General features: G+C 36.3%; 1 pseudogene; it reads left to right on the top strand.

Moving 5' to 3' along the window:
- The first annotated feature begins 15451 nt into the window (after positions 1–15451).
- LOC117715722 (heat shock cognate 71 kDa protein pseudogene) lies at positions 15452–16944 on the top strand (annotated as a pseudogene).
- The last annotated feature ends 1284 nt before the right edge of the window (positions 16945–18228 follow it).

The following is an 18228-nucleotide window of genomic DNA, read 5'->3' as shown; positions in this document are numbered from 1 at the left end:
TCTAACTCCTGCAATGGTGACCCCTGAAATGGTTTGCAACCCATTAGGAAGAATAAGTATATCAACCAACCAGACCCCCCGGAGATCCCAGGGACAAAATCACCAATCAAAGAGTACACATAGAGTGACCCATGGCTCCAGCCGCATATGTAGCAGAGGATGGTCTTTTTGTACATCAATGGGAGTAATGGTCCTTGGTCCAGTAAAGTCTGATGTCTCAGTGTAGGGGAATGCTAGGGTGGGAAGGCAGGAGTAGGTGGGTGGGGGAGCATTCTCATAGAAGCAGGAGCAGGGAGGATGGGATAGTGGGTTTCCAGAGGGGAAATTTGGAAAGGGGATAACATTTGAAATGCAAATAAATAAAATATCCTAGAAAAAAACCCACTCAAAAAACTAGATAAAAACAACAAAATAACCCAAATAAAAATGGGACAAAAATCCAAACAGAATTCTCAATAGAGGAAACTCAAATGGCTGAAAAACACTTAAAGAAATATTCAGCATCCTTAGCCAACAGGGGAATGCAAATCAAACCTAAGCTAAGATTCAATCTTATACCTGCTAGGATAGCTAAGATCAACAACAGAAATGACAGTTTGTGCTGGCAAGGATGTGTAATAAGTGAAACATTCCTCCATTGCTGATGGAAGTGAAAACTTCCATAGTCACTATGGAAATTATTGTGGCAGTTTCACAGAAAGATGTGAATCAAAATCCAGCTGTACCACTATTGGACATATTACAAAGGGCTAGTCATACTAATATACAGATATTTGATCAACTGTGTTCTTTGCTACCTTATTCATAACAGCCAGAATCTGGAAACAACTTAGTTTTTCCTCAATAGATGAACAGATAAATAAAATATGTATTTATACAATGGCTGCATAAAAAATAAAATTATGAAATTCACAGGTAAATAGATAGAACTAGAAAAAAATCACCCTGAGAGAGTCAACTCAGACCCAGAAAGATAAATATGTCTATACTCACTTGTGTATTGACATAAGCTTTTATATATAAGCTGGTATTCATTTGCTTATATATAGATATTGTCTTGCAGAGATTGAGCACAGTAAGTTGCATGGATGTTTAAGAGTGTGTCACATGCTCAACAGTAGATGGTTAATAGCAAATAAACTCAAAAGTACCTTAGGAGGTAACATGTCTTGTGATGTCCTATTAGGAATTTTTTCTTTCTTTTCTTTTATATTTTCACTTATTATCATTGATTTTTTTTATTTCATTTGTAGATATATTTTCTCTTTTTTCCTTTTTTTTTTTTTTTTTTTTTTAAGGTTCAGCAAGAGAGAGTGAGGACAGACTGGAGGAATGGAGACCAGACACAGTGTGATTCAATCCCATTTATTCTTCAGTCTCTCTTCCTAGTCCAAGTCTCAAGTCTTGAGTTCTTAGTATCTAGTTCCTAGTCTCTAGTGCCTCCAAGTTCCAAGTTTCCAGTTCCAAGTTCTAGTGCCTAATGTCTAAATCCAAGTTTTCCTTCAAGTGCCAAGTGCCTAATACCTAATAATAATTTCTTCTGTCTGTCTCTTGCCTTTTATATGTCTCACTTCTAAGCCACACCTTTAAGTCATGCCCTTAGGTCTTGTCTCTAAATCTGATCTCTAAGCCCCGCCCTTAAGTCACACACCTTTAAGTCTCACACACCCAAGGGAAAATCTTGGGTATCTAAAACAAGATGTTATCAGAGTGTGCTCAGCTGTTGTAGGCTATTGTAATCAAGTCTCTTGTCAGGGTATATGGCTCAAGATGGCTGCAAGGATGATAGCTGCCTTCTGTTGGCTCCCCACACTGAGTGTGTGAACAATTGGGTTTCTCCTTCTTCTGACTTCTGTTGAGCTCTTTTCCTTCCATTTGTTTGTTTTGTCTAATTCCAGTGTTAGTTTTTGTTTAATCTTATCTTATTTTATTATTATCATAAAAAATCTTCTTTTCAATAAAGAAATCTGAACAAAAAAGAGAGGTCTTTCTGATGATCCTTAATATAAAATAAACTTCTATATTGTGAGAAAGACTTCGCAAGTAAACTTGTGAAGAAAAAAAAACCATAATTCTCCTCTAGGAGATGAGAAATTCTTCCTAAGTAACAAGCTGAATGTATTTAGCACAAGCTTCAGGGATATTGCAGCCACAGTGACTTCTTGAATTTACAGTAAGAAGCAGCAAACTGTTCTAACTACTGTGCCCTTCCCCAGCTTTGAGCAGGCCAGAAATACTTTGTTTACCACAATAGACCTAGTAATAGGACCTACATGGAGTTATCTGCCCTGGCTGCACATGCAACTTTCTACAGGAACTTAGAAGAATAGACTGCCCACTGACCTTGCCTTAGGACATAATCCAGCTGAAACAAAGGATGGGTTTTGTGGAACTTTCCCTATATATACAAGAGGTGAATATTAAACTTTGAGCCTTGATCAGAGAACTTTGTCTTGGCTTCATGCTTCTTTCGTCCCTCTGTTGGTTTTTCATTTCCAGCCCTTCTCTCAGGTGGACCCAGTTTGTCCATAGCCACTGGTGGCCACACAATATAGATGTAGTGTGCATTTTTTCCTAAAGACTTTTCCGTGAGCAGTACTTTGAGGAATGTAGTTTAAAAAAATCACAATAGATTTTTAAATAATTGATCTGAGTTAAAAAGCAAAGAGTGATCCAAGCAGATCCTCTCTACCTATATCACCCTCTACAGAAATTATTCTCAATGCTGTGAATATAAATGTGTCTGAAAATACACTATTTAAGAAATAAAAAATAATTTAACCTGGAAAAAATATTGAGGGATAACATAAGATTGTTAGATTTAAAGACAGTTCTCTTACAAAATTTTGTTAAAAATTACACTCCAATGTCTGAATTCATTCTGCAAGTAGGGAATACATATCTGCTGTAAATGTGAAGGCCAGTTAATAATGAATGATGAAATGTTGAAGCACAATGTAAAGAAAGTATACAATATAAGACATCTTTGAAAGACTTCTGGAGTTGAAACGTAAATTGGAAAAGTTGAAAGAGACTCTCATTAAAAGTGGGAAACTCTGTCAGAGAAAGTTCATGTTAAACTGGGATGTCAGACTGAGGTGGCACTGAAAACTTTGAGAATACAAAGAAGCAGAAAAGAAAATTAACTGACTAGCTCTTTATAAGGCAATCCCACACAGTGTGGCCATATTTGAGAGCATTGTAGCAAGAAAAAGGAGTAGTGCTTAGCACAGAGAAAGCAATCCTCCCCAAATCAACAACGCTTCTTTAGATGTACTAAATGATCTTTTTGGGGAAAACTAAGGTCTTTGATGAAGGTATAGTTCGTCGTATTTCAATTATCGGGAGAACCTGTAGCCAGCTTGGCTTTGATTCCAAATTATCCATAACTGCTCTGCCCTCACAGCTGGCACAAGCTGATTGGCTGCCCTGGTCACATGCTCTGCTCTGTCTTTGATCCTTTCTGGTTGTCAGGCAGGTTCCAGCGTTAGTAAATGCAGAAGCACCTGCTACGCATACATGGGTCATTGGGTACTGCTAGTCAGAACATGCTGACTCACTCCTCCTACATGGGAAAGAATAGGTGTCAAGAAAATAACTAAGGAGAAAGGAAATAATTGAGACAATAGAAGTCCCAATTAAGATGCCAAAAGCATCATATTAAAATGTGTCTGTCTCTCCACACAGGACTCAGAGGTAGGACCTTAGATAAAATACTCAAGAGTGGGGTGGGGGAACTTGTAGAATCCACCTTCAGTAGAAAGACAGGACATCAAGTGGAGGGATGGGGTTGCCATTCCACAGTCAAAAACACTGACTCCAGAATTGTCCCTGTCTAAAAGAACTGCAAGGACAAAAATGGAGAAGATACTAAGGGAAAAAAGGACCAGTGACAAGCCCAAATTGGGATCCAGCTCAAGGGGTGGCTCCAAGGTCTGAAACTGTTACTAAGACTATGGTGTGCTTACAGACCAGAGTCTAGCATGGCTGTCATCTGGGAGGCCCAACAAGCAGTGGAAAGAGTCAGATACAAATACTTACATCCAACCAATGGACAGAAGCTAGGAACTCCTGTGGTTGAATTAGGGAAAAGATCGAAAAAAAACTGAGGAGGAGGGTTACCCCATAGGAGGACCAGCAGTCTCAACTAACCCGTACCTCTGAGATCTCTGAGAGCCCTGAGAGCTTGTGATAATAAACTAGACAGTGAGCCAACAACCAAGCAGCATACTCTAGCTGATATGAGGCTCCTGACACATATGCAACTGAGGTCTGCTGTGGTCTCTCCATCGCTGCTGAGAGACCACAAAAATACCTAGACTGGGACATGTGGGCTGGATCGACCCGAAGCAAAGGGGCAAGGAGGAGAATCTCAGGAGGCATTCCACAGGGAGAGGGTTCTTGGTCACAACCACTCGCTTGTCTTGGTCTATGCTGGCTCGGCTAGCTTGCTTGAGTTGGTGGCCTCCAAGGTTGAATGTACAGAGGTCCTTGGCAGGAGAGGATAGGTTCCCCACCCACGGAGGTCCCCAAATATGAGAGGTAGTCCAGGTCTTAAAATGTGGGCTTAAGATATTTATTATCCTGATGGAAAAGTGAATGAGGCTATATTCTCAGGGTGGGCCTGAGGTTAAATACCTTTTGCAAGGAAGAGGTTCTGGGAAGGAATACTTAATTGGCTATGCCCTCTGGCCTATAGGTATTGCATGAATGTGGAGATGTCTTCATGTCACTCCCTCTACCTGGGTTATATGACCATGGCCACAAACCTTCCCTTGGAAGGGGCTATAGAGGGCTGTGGCTATGTGAAATGAATCAGGGGTCCCAGGAGCAATGACAAACTCCTACCATCTCTGAGGGTCTCTGGGGTTCAAGGCGTGCTCAACCAGGTACCCAGCTGCCTCTTAACAGCCCACTGCCCCACACATATCCACTCCAAACTCTTCCCTTTATGTTTTCTCAAAACTCACTGTACCTCTTAACCTACTACCAAGTTCTTATTCTTCTATATTTAAATAATCTTAAAATGGATTTAGAATGATTTACCTAATAATTATGGGCTCAACTGTACCCTTAAATTTAAGACGTAGATAGCAACCCAAAATACATTTGATATACTAAACCAGAGTATATGTGGTTCAGAAAATGGTAGTGTTGCTCAACCAAAGCTGCCAGATGTTTGGTCCACTCAGATTATAATACCAGCATCTCCATCCCCTCTATGTCAAAGAACACAAGCTTTAGAATATTTGTGTACCTATAATAAATTTTACCTTGCACTTGCCTGCTTTTCTGTCCTCAAAAGCCCCACTGCTGGAAAATTTAAAAGATACATGCAAGCAATACTGTCCTTGGGGATATAGAATGGAAGTGTTACAGCTCTGAGGCAAAAGGCTTCCCCAATGGAAGTGCTGACCCTCTCTGCTCCAGAGGGAGAAGATTTCCCCCAAATTACTACAGCTGTGAGGGGAAAAATATCCTTTCAGTCAGAAACCAAATAATACCACAAAGTCACTCCACAGGACAAACCTCACATACGAGATTTATTGGAAGAGACAAACCCAGAAGGGTGGCTGCCTCTGCTTAGGCAAGAAACCACAGAGAACTGAACAGAGAAAGAGGTTTATATAGGATTTCTTGAGGGGTGGAACTTTCCAGACTGGAGATTTTCAGGGTGATGATTAGTGAGATTTCTCTTTCAGACATGGGATTTTTTTTTCCTCTCTAGGGTGTGTGCCCAAAGGCTACCAAGAAGATGACAGGCTAACATACTATTTTATTTGTCCAGCATTTGAGAAGGAAGTCCCTTAAAAACTAAAATTATAAGCACAAATTTTTGCTTCTGGGGATAAAACGAGATGTGGGAAGAGAGGGCTGTTGTTCTTAACATATTATACACATTGCAATAATATAATCTATAACCAACATCTACCTGAGATATAAATAAATTGAAGACAGTTCTTTGTCCAATTAATTTAATGATGGAACAATTGTACCTGAAGACATTTAGTTATATTGGAGCTACCTTTTTTTTTTCAATATATAAAACTAGAAAAATTCTGATTGACCCTATAAAACTATGATTTTCTAAACACTGGTTCTTATCCAAGTCATGATGTGATTCACAGGAATCAATCTGGGACAAAGAAACATGCTAGAATAAATTCTTTCTTTCTGTGGGATTTTCATTTTAAATAAAGTATTCTCATCCAGCATTTGACATCCATATCTTATATTTTAAGACAACAAAGAAAAAAAGAATAAAATTTTATAGAAAAACATTTGATTTGAAAAATACCTTTTCTATTTACAGAAAGTAGGTTATAGCATCTTGTCATGAAGTCTGAATGATGTGTCTAGTTCTAGAATATATTAAAAATAACAAACTATTTGTGCAGCCATCAAATATGATGGGTGCCTCCATATTTAATTGACTTCCAGAAACTCTGATAAAATTATAATCTAGTCAACCATGCTAGTTACAGACTATTGCTATATAAATATTCCTGTAATAAACTAAACACATACTTTTGTTTTATTACTTAATCTTAGAAAAACATTGGAAATACAATTAATAATAATTAATTAATTAATAAAAATCAATTAATGTATGCATCACTTATTTGAACAATTGATTTCCAACCAGATTCTGAAAGTCTCAGCTAAACAAAAGGAGATACATATCCAAGGCTCAACTGTGGCCTAAAGGTAGTGACAGTGATTGAATTGATTAAAATGTCTCCCCTCATCAAGCTTTGAGTCTAATGAATTTGGTTTTGTAAAAGAATATCAACAAAAACAGAAAGAGGCAAAGGCAAAAATAACTACATATTAAATGGTGCCCATTATTTGCCTTTTTAAATGAAGCATTAAAAGGTCAGAAGTTTAAAAATTCAATTTCAAATTGAATATAGTGAACAAATTCATAATTTTCATGCAAAAAGAAGATACCTACCTAAGACTATGTAATAATGTTATCCACCAAAAGTCTTTTTCATTTTCTAAAAGGAAGGTAGTTGTGTGAAAAAAAAAAAAAGCCTTTCCTTTCCTCCTGTTTAATTCAACTATACAGAGAAATGATCAAAAATGCATTCAGAAGATAAAGATTGTACTGGAAGAAAAGAACATAAGTTGGGGGTGTATTAGAATGTCTTTAAAAGGATTATCTAATGAAATATTCAAAGTACCTGCTAATCTGACCTCTGGGGACCCACAAAGCAGAACTCAATGAAAAGTCCCAGGCTCTGAGTTCATGCTGCTCTGTATAAGCTCTCTGATATGGCTCACAGCACTGGGAATGTTTATTCAGATCCAAAGTCTTCATTTTATTCTCCATTGTCGATGATGGGAATAGAGTCTTCCATTCTTTCAATTGATTTTGTTAATTCCCCTGAGTATTTCTTTCCTCAGTAGTGAATATCTGGCAAAAATTTTCACTTAATTCAGTTTCTCAGTTTTCAGTGTATAGGTTTGAATTTTGAAATTTTAACCATCAATCTATTTTAATTTATTCATGACTTTACTTTTGATTTTTACTAGCCATGAGATTTGTCTGTCATTTTTCACCACTGTGGCTTCTGCCTCAAGTTGACTGCACTGCACTCAGTAGTCTTTGGTAAATTTTAATAGCAATAATTTTTCTAATCTATAGGTTCAAATTCCTTAAAATTAGAGTGTGAATTTTTGATTGAAATTTGCCAGGGAAGAGATATAATTAAATGAGTTTTAGGTTGGGCTGTTAATCTTATTTCTAATATAAACCATTAATGATTATAAAACCCGGTTATCTTCTTAGGAAATAGAAGCACCCCTTAGGATAATATAGACCTATTTTACCCGACAAAGAATTTTATATAATATCTTTTGGACAGATAATGAATTAACTTCAGGAATTAATGATTCAGAAGGATAAAATGGTGACTTTGTTAGGGTTTTCATCTCTGTGAAAAGATACCATGACCTTGACAACACTTAGAAAGGAAAGCAATTAATTGAATTGGGGATGGCTTACTGCTCATAGGTTTAGTCCATTTTCATCATGGTGGGATGCATAGTAAGACACAGGAAGACATAGTGGAGACCAATAGCTAAGAGTTCTATATTCAGATCAGTAGACAGCAAGAAGAGAGTGCCACATGGGAGCAACATAAGCATCTGAGACCTGAAAGCCACCCCCCCCCCCCCCAGTGACACACTTACTCCAAAAATGCCACGGCTACTCCAACAATGCCACACCTCCTTACAGTGCCACTCACTATGAGTCCATTGGAGCCAGTTTTATTGAAACTACCATAAATGTAAACTGTATAAAGTAGAAGTTCCAAAGATTCAGCTTGCAAACCTGTAACATGAAATTTTTAGGGGTTTCTTGAAGCCTAATTTATTGATATGTAAAATAGGAATGAAAACAATACTTAACATGGTCTTGTATGTATATCAAGTATAGAAATCTATAGTGAAACTTCATTTCACATTCTTTGTCTTTTCCCCTTCATATTCCATTTGTTTGAGTAGATGGATATAACAGATAATACAATAGAAACAGAAAAAGAGAGTAGCTATAGATTCCTTTTAAACCTCAGTAGTAGGGAAATAAATATACAAGGAATAAATAAAAATGCTTATCTTAGAAACAAAAAAACTGTAAAGAAAATGGGAGCTTATTAAAACCAAAGACGATTTTTATGTCTAGGGCTGCTTTCCTTCACAGAGAAACACAAAAGATTTTAAGGCACACACAGAAAAGGAAGACTAGTGATATCACAAACATAAGAAAAATCCCTCAAATAAACTCTCAGTAAGGTTCTACTTCAACTAATCTGTATATAGCTACACCGAGTTCCTAACATATGACTGAAATCAGATACACTACACTCTCTGTGTTTGCACATGCCTATTACAATGTTTAGTTGTAAATTAAGCAATGATTAGAAGAAGATATTGACAAAAATCATGATGACAAATAAAATGAATGAAACCATATAATACTAGGTGAAATTAAAACTATAAAATGTTTGTTCTACAATACTTCTTTAAAAAATTTAGATAATTGTTGACTGGACTGTTACAGAGCACTGATACAATGGACAGGAAAACTGCAGGTTTTTACAGATAAGTATTAACTACTGACCAGAAAGCCATTTGGCCCTGAGAAAGATTCCACGTGTTACCATATCTGATTTTAAGCTTTAGATACCCCCTCAAAAAACACCTTAAGTTAATGTTTACATGCTTTCAGTAAAATTAAAATATAAGTAAAATTAAAATACAATCTTCAAAGTTTAAACACAAGTTCAAAGTAAACAAGTATTTTACTTAAAATACTTGAATAAACAAGTGTTATTTATATATATTTTTCACTTAAGAATAGTTACTTTATGAAAAATACCCTAAAAAATTACCCAATGCAATTCTAGGAACCCAAGGTCAAGATGCCCTAGCTAACTTCCTCTCCTTCAGAACTCCTACCAACTATCTGCGTATCTTAGATTTTGTTAAGCTGTCCGGCCTTTCTTTTCTTTTCTTTTTTTTTTAAGTTTTCTTTCTTTCTTTCTTTCTTTCTTTCTTTCTTTCTTTCTTTCTTTCTTTCTTTCTTTCTGGATATTTTATTTACTTACAATACAGATGTCATCTCTTTCCCCATTTCCCTTCCCTAAAACCTTCTATCCCATCTGCCCTCCACCTTTATGCTTTTATACCATTTTGATTACATGCGTGTATTAAGGTCAGTTCTAGGTTGAGGGTCTAGCAATACAATAGATGCAAATAGTCAAGGGACAAACAATACAATAAACACAAATGGTCAAATAAAAAGCAAGATATAATTCTTCAGGGTATTTTGGTAAAGAAGATCAAATTATAGTTAAACTTGAAATGACCAAAACAAAAATATAAGCTGGAGGAACGTATATTTTCTTGCCCTGTCACAAAGCAAATAAGACAAAGCAGATAAGACATCCTTTTCATGCTGAGTAAAAGAAGCCTTTTGAGGAATTGGTTCATGCCAGTCCCTCTCCTAATTTCTCAGAAAGACAGAGAAATAGTTTATTATTGACTTCCTATCTGAAATTGTCAATGTAAATGATTCCATTTTGGTTTGGTTTATTGGGACTCAAATACAAGCTCAGTACAAACAATGGCAGTTTATACAATTTCTGTATCACATGTGATACATTGATTCTCAACTATGGATGTCTGCACTTAAATGAACAACTGGAAATATCTAGAAACAGTTTAAGTGCTGTGATTTGACTGGATGGGGAAGGCAGAAGTTTCTACTGAGAGCTAGTTAGTAGGGACTAAAAGAAATAAATCATACTCAAGCTGAGAAACCCTGATGTATAAAATAGCAATTACAACAAAAATGGCAATCATCTCACTAAAAGCATGTATAAAAACAAACATCATAATCTATGCCCTCTATCCTCACTGGTACAAAACCACTGGAAAAGAAATTTCAGGGCTAATGTTGAATGTGAGGGAGGAGCTTGAATATAAATACAAGGATAATTTCAAACATTGCCTTTTATTTAAAACAGTTTAAGACTTGGAAAAAAAGAATCTCCATGTACTTGTTCCCAAGCTTTTCCATATAGTAATTCAATGTAATCATAGTAGATGTTTAAAAATCAAAAAATAGTATTAACTCATGTCCTGATGGAATTTAGATTTCATCTATGTTGACATGCAATATCATTCTCTGCCATGTACTTGCTTTTAATGTACAATTCAATGAAAACTTATCTTATGATAGCTGTAGCTGCTTGTATTCTAATGCTAATTGGGTTCCCCAAAACTGTTTGCACAAGAAAATTTGCACATAGCTTCTGGGAACCTGCCCCCAGTTAATTTTGATTGGTAAATAAAGATGCTAGCAGCCAATAGCTGGGGAGGATAGACATAGGTGGGATTTAGGGTTCCTGGGATTTAGAATTCCCAAGCTTGAAACCATAAGGAAAAGGACAGAGGCTGCCATGTCTGAGAAGGGATGTAGGAGGGAGAATGAGAACACTGTGTAAAAGGCCAGTAGAAAAAAAAGGCTGCTCAATTGAGTCAAGATCAACTAAGATGAAACATAGAAATAAGTAAATAGTAAATCAGACTTATCAGTGGTAGGTAGATTCTAACAGCATGGATGTTAGGCAGTGGCCCAGCTATTGTGCTGCTTAAGGCATCTGTATATATATACATGTATACACACACACACACACACACACACACACACACACACACATATATATGTGTGTGTATATATATATATATGTGTGTGTGTATATATATATATATGTTGCTATTCCATACATCAGGGTTTCTCAGCTTGAATTTGATTTACCTTTTGAATAGATTATTTCTTTTAGTCCCTACTAACTAGCTCGCAGTAGAAACCTCTGCCTTCCCCATCCAGCCAAATCACAGCACTTAAACTGTTTCTAGATATTTTCAGTTGTTCATTTAAGACAACTAAAATGGATGTACAACAACAATGGATGTACAGACATCCATAGTTGAGAATCAATGTAATATATATATATATATATATATATATATATATATATATATTTACTTTAAAATGATTTGTTGGAATAGTGCATACCATCTGAGCAGTGAGTATACCACACTACCACTATGACAATTACTCATATTCTACAACTCTAAAACATATAACATTGTTGAAGAAGCTAGGTCCATACATGAACTTGGAAAGAGAATTTAAAAAAGAATTAATCTCCTAGCTAGTTCTCTGGGCTAGTAAGGTCATAGTCTTGAAAGACAACCTAAGTTTACCACTTTACTAAACCAGCTTAACTCTGAACTACATTCTTAATATTTATCTTCATATCCAAAGGTAAGTACAACTCTCATCCCCCATCAAAAAAACTTCTCTTTGAAAGAAGTGATGATAGTTACAGAAAATAATAACCAATCAAAATGTTGAGAAAAAAATGATGATGTGATGTTCAACCACAACTGATATATCTACAACTAAACTCCTACACCTAACGACCAGAAAACAACATGGAAGAAGGACCAAACATTTAATTTTGCATTTTTTCTAAATTTTAATTATTTTATTATTTACATCTCAAATGTTGCCCTTCCATACTGCCCCCCCCCCTCAGAGAGTCTTTCCTTCATTTTCCCACTCCTTTGCTCTGAGATGGTGCCCACCCCAGGTCATCTCCCACTTTTGGGCATCAAGTCTCTAAAGGATTAGGAATATGAGGCCATACAAGATAGTCCTCTTTTATATATGTGCCAGATAGTCCAGATCAGCCCCTGTATGCTCTTTGGTTGGTGGCTCAGTCTCTCGGAGCTCTCAGAGGTCCAGGTTAGTTGACAATTGTTGGTCTTTTTTTGAAGTTGCCATCCTCTTCAGTTCCTTCCATCCTTTCCCTAACTCTTCCATAGGTGTCACAGACCTTACTCCAATGCTTGGCTTTGAGTGTCTGCATTTGTCTCAATCAGCCATGTTAGGCTCCAGATTGCAAGCACAACAAAGTATCAGTAATTGTGTCAGGGTTTGGTGACCTCCCATGGGATGGATCTCAAATTGGGTAGTTCACTGGTCAGGCCAAAATTTCCTAAGAGTCAGAGAAATAAAATGTCTGTTGTCAGATTTTATCTCCTAAAACTGACAAGGTCATTTTACCCATGCAATTTCAAAAATATGACTGCCTACAGGAGACTTGAACAAGGACATTAGTAGACACTCTAAGATAAAATGGGGAAATCTGATTGGGGCCCCAATCTTAGATAAAGAAATACAAGCATCTAAAGAATGCTAATAGAATAATAAATAGTCTTCCTAGGAGAAAATACACTAGTTAGTTACTCGATACCAAATGGTCAGTCTTGAAATTATATACTTATGAGAGACATTATATGGAGTGAGCAGGATGTATGTGTGTATATGTGTGTGTGTGTGTGTGTAATACATATGCACACATATATGAATGTGTATGTAATATATACATATACATATGTGTATGTATGTGTGTATGCTCATGTGTATGAGCATGCATATGTATACTTATATAAAAAAATTCAAGGAAAAGATTTCATGAATTAAAGAGAGAAAGAGTAGAGGTATATGAGAATAATTGTAGGGAGAAAAAGGAAAATGATATGATTATATTTCTGTTTCATAAAATAAAATATATTAATGCATATATGAATATCTTATACATGCATATGTAAATATAAAACACAATAATGTATTTAAATATTATATACCCTTTTGGATTTTTTTTCTATGAAAGCTGTTGACCTAGAATTGATTTGAATGTGGTGATAAGCATGAGAACTAACAATGTCTAGAGCAAGTACCAATTAGAAACTCACTAGTGAGATAAATGAGATTTCCCTAAGATTTAGACCTGATCCATGTTTATGGAAGGAAGTGATTAAGAGAAATTCCTTAAAGAATGCTACAGCTCCATTTATGGAACCTACAAATCAGGATGCTCCTAAGACAATTCTTATGCAAACTTCAAATCACTTCATAATATTATTCTCACTAAATTAGTATTAAATAAGACTAAATTCGTGAATATCTTTGGCTATAAAATACAGTAAACTAATATTTAGGGCTAACCAGTCCCAATTTAAATGCTCAACCCATGATTTCACTGCCTAATAATTTTCTAGTTATCTTAGTAGATAATATGTGTCTTGAGTTCTGTTGAATTAAGTATACAAAGAAGGCTTATAAACTTGACCATTGTAGCACTTGTTTCCTAACAGAAATAATATAAAACACTGAGAACTTCCTTATCAGTATTTTAATATGTGTTCCTTTGTCTAGTTAGGAGTAACTTATATAGCCAAGGGCCACAGTTATAATCACTCTACAGATATGGAAGTGGAAACTTTATTTTATTAATTTTATTAATGCCACCTATTTCTTTTCTTACCTACCACTTCCTGTAACCTGGGTCTCTGAACAGTTTCCTTTCTCTTGACACATAAGATTCTCATTCCTTTCTCTTTCTTTCTTTTTTTAGTGTCACTTTTCTATCAGTGAATTTTGTAAGACTATAATATTCATATGTAGTCACTTCTCAGTAAATCATGCTTACACATCTCTGGAGATAATGACAAAATATCACACTTGCAGAATAAAGTCAGATCTTCTATGTGTTTTCCACAATGACTCATTTTCTACTTTAACAGTAAAGATGAGATATTTTAGAACTCAGTTTTTAGTGAAGTCTGCTGTACATATTTTCCTTGGAATAAAAGAAAAATAAGTTGAGGAACAATCCTACTGCAACTGGTACACAAAACTCTAACCAATCAGGAATATAAAATTAGGCTTTGTTTTATACAAGTTGTCTGTTGCTTTTCTTATGGTGTACTGCTGGTTAAACTATTATTTCAGTCTTTTATTTGAATTACTGCTTAATTTTTTAAAGAGTGGTATGCATCAAGAGCCAACTGAAAAATATTCAAATGGTCAAAGCAACATCCTCATGAAAATATAAGTATTATACCCATGGATGACTGTTCCTTCTCTCCTTCCCTAGTACATATTTATCAGTTTGTTCTGTTATCATTCATAACATGTAAATATAGTCACACTATTGTAAAAAAAATATTTTATCAGTCACATAAGGAGAACTTGTGAAAAGAAAGCTTCTCTTCACTACCAAGGAAGAAAGCAAGAAGACAGCAGTCCTAGATTTCCGAGAATAACTCCTGAAATAAATATGACAGGACACCATGATTTGGATTTCATTTTCTGAGTAACAATAGTTTATTTGGTAGTCTTTTTGTTCTGTTCTGGAAGAAATCACACTGATTAAGACCTTGGCTCTGTTTGGAAGAAAGAGGTAAGAATACAAAGTGCCTAAAATATTTGTCATACCCTTTTCAAGCAAACAAATTTTTACTCCCTGGACCAAATTTCAGGGCTCTGCATTAATGCCCTGCTGGAGACATGTACACATACCTACCTTATTTTACAAACCATTTACAACTCAGAAGAAAAATTACTGAGGTAGAACTTTTCAACAATGAAAACTCAAGACTGATACCTTAGGTGTAACCATCAAGTCATCAATATGTGGCTATTCATTATTTTCATTAATTCAGGATAATACCAAGTGTCAACTTTGTAAGAAAACAGATTCCCAAGGTTGGCTGTGTTGAAGCTTTTAGTGAAGGCCATGCAGTTCTTAAAATTGAACATTTAAGGCCTTACTGTTGGGGCTGAGCACACAGTATTGATATAAGACTTTCTTCTCTATTCAAGCTCAAAAAAACAAAAAGAAAACCAAACACCAAGCCACAAAAATATTAAGCTAATACTTTTATTTATAAAATGGATCTAACTTTCCTCTGAAGTCCTGCCCCTTGCTCTGTACTGAGGAGAGGGCAAATTTAAAATCCTAGTTAACTTAGTGCAGTGTGGGTCTCATTGAACGTGGAAGCAGATTTCAGGCAAGCAATCATGTTTAAGGGACCTGCAGTTGGCATTGAACTTGGCACCACCTGCTCCTATGTGGGTGTCTTCCAGCATGGAAAGGTGGAAATAATCACCAATAGCCAGGGTAACTGCACCATGTAAAACTATGTTGCTTTCACTGATACCAAACCATTAACTGGAAATGTGGCCAAGAATGAGGTTCTAAAAGGAATGTGCTGATTTTTGACTTGGGAGGTAGCACTTTTGATGTGTCAATCCTCACTATTTAGGATAAATTTCTGAAATCAAATCAACAGCTGGAGACACCCACTCCAGTGGAAAAGACTTTGACAACTTAATGGTCTACCTTTTTACTGCTGAGTTTAAACAAAAGCACAAGAAGGACATCAGTGAGAAGAAGAGAGCTGTCAGGCATCTCCACACTACCTGTGAGTGGGCCAAGCATATCCTCTCCTCCAGCACCCAGGCCTGTATTGAGATTGCTTGATTTGAGGAATTGAATGCCGACCTGTTCCATGGCACACTGGACCATGTAGAGAAGGCCATGCAAGATGCCAAACTAGACATGTCACAGATCCATGATATTGTCTTGGTGGGTGGTTCTACCAGAATCTCCAAGATTCAGAAACTTCTGCAAAACTTCATCAATGAAAAAGAACTTAAGAGCATTAGCCCTGATGAATCTGTTGCCTATGGTGCAGGTGTCCAGGTAGCTATTCTATCTGGAAACAAGTCTGAAAGTTGTTGGATTTTCTGCTCTTGGATGTCACTCTGCTTTCCCTTGGTATTGAAACTGCTGGTGGAGTCATGATTGTCTTCATCAAGTGTAATACCACCATTCCCAAGAAGCAGACACAGATTTTCACTACATACTCCAACAACCAGCCAGATGTTCTCATTCAGGTGTAAGAAGGTGAAAGGGCCATGACCAAGAAAAACAACCTGCTTGGAAGTTTGAGCTCGAAGGCATACTCCAGGACCCTGTGGGGTTCCTCAGATTGAGGTTACTTTTGACATCAATGCCAATGGCATCCTCAATGTTTCTGCTGTAGATAAGAGCACAGGAAAGGAGAACAAGATCACCATCACCAAAGGCAAGGCCTGCTTGATTTAGGAGGATACTGAGTGCATGGCTCGAGAAGCTGTGAAGTACAAAGCAGAAGATGAGAAGCAAAGAGATAAGGTTTTCTCCAAGAATTCACTGGAGTCTTATGCTTTCAACATGAAAGCAACTGTTGAAGATGAGAAACTTCAAGGCAAGATCAATGATGAGGACAAACAAGATTCTTGACAAATGCAATGGAATCATTAGCTGTCCAAATAAGAGCCAGACTGCAAAGATGGAAGAATCTGAGCATTAACAGAAAGAGCTGGAGAAAGTCTGCAACTCTATTATTACCAAGCTGTACCAGAGTGAAGGTGGCATGCCTGGAGGAATGCCTGGTGACTCCCCTGTTGGAGAAGTTACTCCATCTGGTGGTGCTTCTTCAGGCCCCACAATTGAAGAGGTGGATTAAGTCAAGAAGAAGGTGTAGGTAGCATTGTTCCATAGGGACCCATAACAAGTAACATGGAAAAATAAAACTATTTAAATTGGCAAACAAACAAACAAAAACCAAAAAAACCCAACAACTTAGTGCATCACATTCAACATTAAATCACATCTTCTGGTTCTACCTCTTTAGGCGTGTCTCTCTCTCATTCAGATTTTTATATTTTCTGGGAAGTTCCTACACATATCCTCAGACTACTCTAGAGATGTCTTGCTTCTCTGTTCTCCCTATTGTGAAGTCAACAGTGTTGGACACAAATGTTTTTAAGTAAACATCTCTAGCATTAACAAGACAAGAAAAATGCTAGTAGACGTCCTTGAAGACCAGTGTTCTTAAAAGACATTTTTATACCCTGATGCTGCAGGTGCAAATAAGCCACGGGAGGTTTTCTAACCATCTAGGAAATCAGGATGAAAACAAAACCATGAATTTTATCAAACAGCTTAGCTGTATTTGGTTGGAGAGTAAGTTTTTCCTGACAGATTTTTTTAAAACATAAAACAGGTATCCTACAGTAACTTCAGTATAGCAATTAGCTAATCTTTTCTATTGCTTCATCCCTTTGTAAGGAAGACAATTTAGAAATGACAAATCTATGGTTTTTTTCTTTTTATGTCCGTGTGTGTGTGTGTGTGTGTGTCTGTGTGTATTGTATACTGCATTAAAAAGTATGGGTTTTCCTGTATTGAGAGAGGTTGTGTGTGTTCAAATGTATTCACACGTGTACCTGTGTATTTGTAAACCAAAGGTCAACCTAGAATACCTACTTCATTTTTTGAGACAGCATCTCTCACTAGAATGTGAGACTCACTGATTTGTTGTTGGCTTTTCAACACACTTTCTACATTGGCCTCCCCAGTGATGAGATTATAAGTGCTTACCATCCTGGTTTACATTTCACATAAGTAAAAGGCCTTGTGCTTTTGTAGCAAAGGCTTTACCCACTAAGGTGTCTCACCACTGTCTTCACTTTAAACAGGCCTTTCACTTTAAAACAGGCCTGTTCTACTTAGCCCATTGAAAATCCTTTTATGTTTTATGAAACTGTATGATCTTTTATCTGATTCCCAAGTAAAAGTTAAGACAATTGAGATAATTAGACTGAAACCTAATATCATATGTTAATCCTAAATATAGCACAGCTATTTTAAGTCTATATGGCTTAAATAAAAGGTATTTTTTTACATTTTAATTAATAGATAATAAATTAAATGGAAAACACTGTGATGATGAGGAATGCTAATTAAT

The sequence above is a fragment of the Arvicanthis niloticus genome, chromosome 9 (genome assembly GCF_011762505.2).
Source record: "Arvicanthis niloticus isolate mArvNil1 chromosome 9, mArvNil1.pat.X, whole genome shotgun sequence".
In the NCBI taxonomy this organism is placed as follows: domain Eukaryota; kingdom Metazoa; phylum Chordata; class Mammalia; order Rodentia; family Muridae; genus Arvicanthis; species Arvicanthis niloticus.
Note: the sequence above shows the minus strand (reverse complement) of the source record. Positions and strands in the feature narration are given on the sequence as shown.